Source organism: Corvus cornix, chromosome 3 (assembly GCF_000738735.6).
Source record: "Corvus cornix cornix isolate S_Up_H32 chromosome 3, ASM73873v5, whole genome shotgun sequence".
NCBI classification, from domain to species: domain Eukaryota; kingdom Metazoa; phylum Chordata; class Aves; order Passeriformes; family Corvidae; genus Corvus; species Corvus cornix.
Genome location: NC_047056.1, coordinates 42,418,527 through 42,424,852, shown reverse-complemented (window position 1 = coordinate 42,424,852; position 6,326 = coordinate 42,418,527).

Here is a 6,326-nt window from a genome sequence, read left to right as displayed (position 1 = left end):
GGTCTGCGGCGGGAGGAGGAGGAGGAGGAGGAGGAGGAGGCGCCTCCGAGCCGCCGCTGCCGCCGCCCATGGGCCGGCGGCCGGGAACCGCGACCGCGCGGGCCCGGCCCGGCCTGCGGCGCGCTGATAAGGCTGCGGCAGTCGGCCTCCTCCCGGCCGCCCCCGGCCAGCGCCCTCTGCCGCCGCACGGCCCGGGGAAGGGACTGGAGGGGGCCCGGGCCTGCCGAAATGGCGCCCGAGAAGACTGAGAGGGTATCTCACTAATGCGTATAAATATCTCAAAGGCAGGTGCCAAGAGAATGCTGCCAGACTTTTTTCAGTGGTGCCCTGCGAGAGAGCGAGGAGCAGTGGCTATAAATGAAAACATAAGAAGTTCCACTTCAACATGAGGAAGAACTTAATGTTGAGGGTGGCAGATCACTGAAACAGGCTGCCCAAGAAGGTGGTGGATTTTCGCTGTCTGGAGACATTAAAAAACCAACCTGGACGTGTTCTTGTGTCACCTGCTCGAGGTGACCCTGCCTTGCCAAGGGGTTGGACTGGATGATCTCCAGAGGTCCCTTCCAACCCTAAGAAGTCTCTGATTCTTTGAGCCTGACCTGCCTTGCCCAGTGATGGCAGAGACCCTCTGGGAGGGGACGGGAGCTGAGGCAGCCAATCCCGGGAGAAGAAAGCAGGGACTTGGCCCCCTCCCCTGTTCCTCCCAGGCCCGCATGAGTCACAATATCTCCAGCCATCTCGGGCTGCCCACTGGACCTTGCCAGCCTGTGTCCATGGGTTTGGTCTTGGTCCAAACAAGGGAAAAATCTCCATCCAGAGGAGAGCTGCCTTTCAGGGACACCACATGTTCCTGATCCCATGCTCAGGCTGGTGTCTAAAGGATCTATATAAACTGGCCTTATGTGCCCATGCAAGGGGCTAGAGCCCACAGGATTAGGACTAATGGGTTCAAACAGAAAGAGGAGAAATTTAGGATAGATATTGGGAAGAAATTCTTTACTGTGAGGGTGGTGAGATACTGTTCTGGATGCCCCATCCCTGAAACTGTTTAAGGCCAGTTTGGATGGAGCTCTGGTCCAGTGGGAGATGTCCCTGCCTATGGCAGGGGGGTTAGGACTAGATGATCTTTAAGGTCCTTTCCTACCCCTTAACATTACTATTTTTTCACATATCACTGCTCAGGGTGCGAACCATTTTCCAAATAATCTCCTGCCACAAACCTGATTTAAGAAAAGGAAACCCAGTCATGACTTTCCCAAGGCCACACAGTACCAGCAGCCAGAGCAGGGAACTGACTGTCCTGTTTTCCTCACCCGAGTGCCCAATATAGGGATACCTATACTTCAATTTTAAAATTTTGGGTCAAGCTTCTGTATAAATTAGTTAACAACGGTTTGTGAGACTAGATATGCCACAGTGGTTCGAACAACCACACTTTAAAGTCTACAAATGTGTAAAATTGTATCAAAAGATCACGAGAAAACATGAACAGCCTTTTGCTACTGCAAATGATATAGCCAAATTCCCAGTATTTAGGGAAATCGAGAGGTTAGCACATCCAGTGACAGTGCTGAAGAACGGAGCCTCATCCTGGGAAAACCACCGGAGCAGTTTCCCTTGATATTTCAGTGAATTAGCATAAACCTTCCTCACAGGAGGCCTGCGGTGCAAGGGCAGTAGCACCACAGAGTTTCGTCCTTTCCCACACCCAGCTTCTCTGCCCTCTATAGGCACTGCTAGGAGGATGTGGTGTATATTTATAAATAATGTATATTCAATCACAGAATGGGTCAGATTGGAAAGGACTGCAGGGGGTCATCCGATCCAGCCTCCCTGCTCAAGCAGGGTCATCCTAGAGGCACAGGATTGTATCCAGATGGTTCTTGAATATCTCCAGTGAGGGAGACTCCACAACCTCTCTGGACAATCTGTTCCAGTGCTCAGTCACAGTGAAGTTCTTCCTCATGTTCAGGTGGAACTTGTCGCGCATCAGTTTCTGCCCGTTGCCTGGCACCACCGAGAAGAGCCTGGCTCCATCCTCTTCACACCCTCTTTTTAGCTATTTACACACACTGATGAGGTTCCCTCTCAGTGGTGTCTCCAGTCGGACTCCCGTGGTCATTTCCCAGCGCCGGCGGGCCCTCACGGAGGCGAGGCTGGCGGCATTGCGGCGCGCGGGGCCAGGAGGCCGCCAGGGGCAGGGCCCGCGCGGGGCGGGTGTTGGCGCCGCTGGCGGCGCGGAGCTCCCGGGGCCTTTGTGGCGCTCGGCGCTTCCCGAGCTGCCCTCGGAGCAGAGGCGCGACCAATCGCTCCCTCGGGAGGAGCGCGACGGGCCGAGCCGGGCAGGCCGTCCTCCCTGTGAGGGTCGGTGGGAGGGTGTGTGGGAGCTGCGCTCCCCCTATGCCCAGGTTTAGGGCGATTTTTTTTGAGTAATTCTCTCCCGTGGCAGTGCAGCGCGTGGCCGCTTCCCGCGGGCCAGGAGAGAGCCCAGGCGGCGCCTCTCGGCGTGCTCGCCCCGATCGAACCCGCGTTTCCCGAAGAGCGGTGGAACCAGTTGGTTTGGGGAAGATCTCTGCGATCAAGTCCAACCTATGACCGAACACCAGCCATCCTGTCAATTAGACCATGGCACTGAGAGCCACATCCAGCCTTTCCTTAAACACCTCCGGGGACAGTGACTCCCCCACCTCCCCGGGCAGCCCGTTCCAGTGTCGAATCACCCTTTCTGTGAAGAAATTCCTCCTAATGTCCAACTTAAACCTCCCCTGGCACATCTTGAGACTGTGTCCTCCTGTCCTGTCGCTGGCTGGCTGGCTGGCAGAAGAAGCCAACTTCCACCTGGCTACATCCTCCTTGCAGGTGGTTGTAGAGAGCAATAAGGTCGCACCTCCCCTAGGCTAAACAACCTAGTTTTGGAAAACACTAGTACACAATACTGGTATTTGGGGCAACTCTACACAAGGCTGTAAAAGGGGGAAACACCCAATTAAATAGTATATTTTAGTGAGAGGAGCGGTTAGTTGACCCTGTTGTGGCCTGAGGAGCCTCACCGCTGCAGGCTGTGTGCCATGGTGTGCCCCAGAGGCTAGCACTGTGTCCCCCATGCCAGCCCCAGGGTGGCTGCCTCCCACCTCTGAGGGCTGGGGATTAAATGGGGTCTGGGACACAGGACAGAGCAAACTTCAAACCTGTTGCAATACCAAGGGCCAGGGTCTTGCCAAACTGCTGCAGCTCTGCCCCCTGCCCTGGAAGGTGCAGAGGGGAAATCAGGTGAATACAGGGGAGGTGAAAGCACCACAAGAAGGGCACACCCAGGAAAGTTTGCAGAGATGAGAGTTTATGTCTTGCAGTGAAGCTTCAGGTGCTGCAGGCTGTCCTGCCAAACCTGTACTGTCCCCAGATTATCTGGCTGGGTGTATGAAAGCTGATGGGGTTAGATGTTGTAGATTAAACTGCAAACGTTAAATTTCTATTCAGTTATTGCATGATACTGAAATAATTTTGTAGCCTGTCTCCATCTTCAGGGAGAAAAAACCAGGCACTTCAGGACAAAAGTCTTTGCATTGAGTGAAGCAAGCAGTACAAAAGCAACAGAGCATTGAAATCCCATAATACATGTTCTTTCAAAGTGCCATTTAAAGGAAAATGAAACATTTCCATTGTGAAATTAAACCTGAATGAAGCATACAGTTCCCACTGCCAGGTGCACCCGAGCAGTGAGGTGTGCAGGGTGGGGCTCTGGCATCGCTGCATGTAGATGTCACTGAGGTGTGTGATCTCTCTATGCAATAAAACAATCCATGGAGACACAAACAGTGCTTCAGAAAGGCAGGTTCTCAGCACTTGTGTTTTCTCTTGAGAGACTTCAGAGAAGTGAGAATTATGGATAAATAATTTTAAAAACAAAAGAGAAAGCCAAGCACTCCCCACTTCCTCCGGGACAAGGAGATCTGCCTAGCAAAGGCATCAGAAAGTTTAGATGCAGCAGAGCTTTACACTCCAGTTTGGTTTAGCCATTTTTTCTGGGTTAAAAAAGAATAAATAAAAATACAACCACCTCCAAACTCACAGATGGTTATACAGTCATCCTAAATGGTCATGAAATATTTGCACTACTGGAGTGGAGCTGCCAGGAGGGAAGAGAGTGCCTAAAATTCTGGCTATTCTTTTCCAGTCTGTTAATCACATGCAGATTGCTCTCCTATTGCCTTAAGCAAAAATGGCAAAAAGCAACAGCAGTCCTGCACATGTCTCCAGCTAAGCTACTCACCAATTAAAAAAAAAAGAAAAAAAAAAGAAAAAAAAGGAAAAAGCTGTGCAAACATGCCTTGCTTCAACTGCAGTAATGGGCTGAAGTTGTGATGTGTTAACCTAAAATACTACAAAGTCACATGTGCACTCAGAAGTCCAGTCCCCGGGTTGGCAGATTTCTGGTGTTGAAGTACATGCAGCTCCGGAAGGATCTGTGCTAGTTCTAAAGGGCAAGTTGTCAGTACATGAGTTTTGCTGTGCTTTTCTGGATGCCAGACAACTGGCCATTCTCCACATGCAGTTGGCGCTAGTTCGTCTGGAGCTGTCTTACAGCATGGCCCCAGTTTATCGCTGCAGCAGCACACAGCAGCTTCTGCCTTTATTTGCCCCATCCCTCTCCATGAACTACAAAGCATTAGTAGCTGTTGCAAAGCCAGTGCAGGGCTGGCCTAAGGCAGACATCAGGTACTACTGCTGCTGCTGTCCAGAGAAGAAGAAACACCTTCTGGCAGGAGTGGTTTGTTATCTAGCAGCCTTTCCTTAGTGTCCAGCTACCTTGTCACTTCCAGGAACTTCCCAAGACTCATGTGCAATCCAGCCTTTGGATATTTCAGCGGGAGTGTTGCTGCGTCTCTGGATAGAACTACAGCACCCACTGCTGTCTAGGTAGCCCACTTGTCTAGGTGTAAAAATGGAGTTTGATCTGGCACCTTCCAAATTAGGGGCAGGGGGTGCAAGATATCCCTAAATATCCCAAAGAATATTCCACAATCAAAGGTTTCTTTCAGGAAACAGGCAATTCAGTCTGCTACAGTCTACTTCTGTTAAATAATTTTATGCCACAGGAAAAACAAACAAAAAACAACAAAAGGCAAATAAAAATCGAACAAACAAAAAACCAACAAACAAGAAACACTCCAGCCCAAACCCCAGGCTTGATATTTACAGGCCATTTACGAGGAATGCAGGGTGATCATTTCAAGAAGCTGCCTGACCAGCCCCTCTGCTGCCCTACCAGGGCTGCTGGAGCAAGTGTTGATGCATGATGTACAGCACTATGAACAGAAGCATCACTACTCGGTGGGGGAAAGAAGTGATAGCAAAGAAATAGAACTGGATACCGTCATTATCCTGGTCTTGTGCCCTGACACTCATAGCTCCTGAGCTGCCTCCCATCCCATTCTCCAGAGCTTGGATAGCAATCCCAGCATACTTCCTCGCTTTGACAGCCCGGTAGAGGGATTAGGATGGAGTTACTTCCTCCTGTTCTCAGGCAAAGTGTCAGAGGAGCACTGCCTGTGTGCTGATATACTTGTACAGCACCAAACACTATAAAGCCCTGTTCTTAGCTGATCCCCCATCTGTGTATCCTAAAATACTGTTGTTATCAGGCTTGCCATAAACAGAAGACCACAACTTCACTGAAGATCACAAACCTGTGCAAAGAGAAGACAACTTAATCCTAAAAGGAACTGCAGAGATCTGGACTAGGTAGGAAAGCAGGACTACTGATAAAAGCAGGCTTCTGAAATTGCCTCCTTCCTCCCCCCTAACCCTCAGCTTTATGCAAGTGTAACACTTGTAATATCAAGTTATAGAAAGAACTTCTACAGCTGCCTTGTTCAACAACTTCCCTGTCCCAAGAGACTGTTTCTTCAATATAACACACCAGAGGTAACACCTTGTCTTAAACTGTGCCCTTAGAATGTACTACCTTCTCTGTTCACCTGCTGCTCAGTGCTGTTGTATAGAAGCGTCCTTGAAACAGAAAGCCAGACAGAGGTTTAAAATTGTTAAAAAAGATTACCAGTCCAGAGAAAAATTTTTATCAGTATTTTATACTTGAAGTACGCTGAGCATGGTGAACATTGTTATTTCAGTCAGTTTGGGCTCCCATCCAGTACATTTTAAAAACACCCTGTAGCTGATGTGGAACATGCCAGGATAGTCTTTGGCAAGGGACATCCAGGCAGTTAATTTAACTGTCACATCGGTGTCTTGTAATGGTACAGTTTTAGAGCCTGGCTCACTGTAAGCAACTAGACACCACTCAGAAGAAAGGCCATTTCAGGACT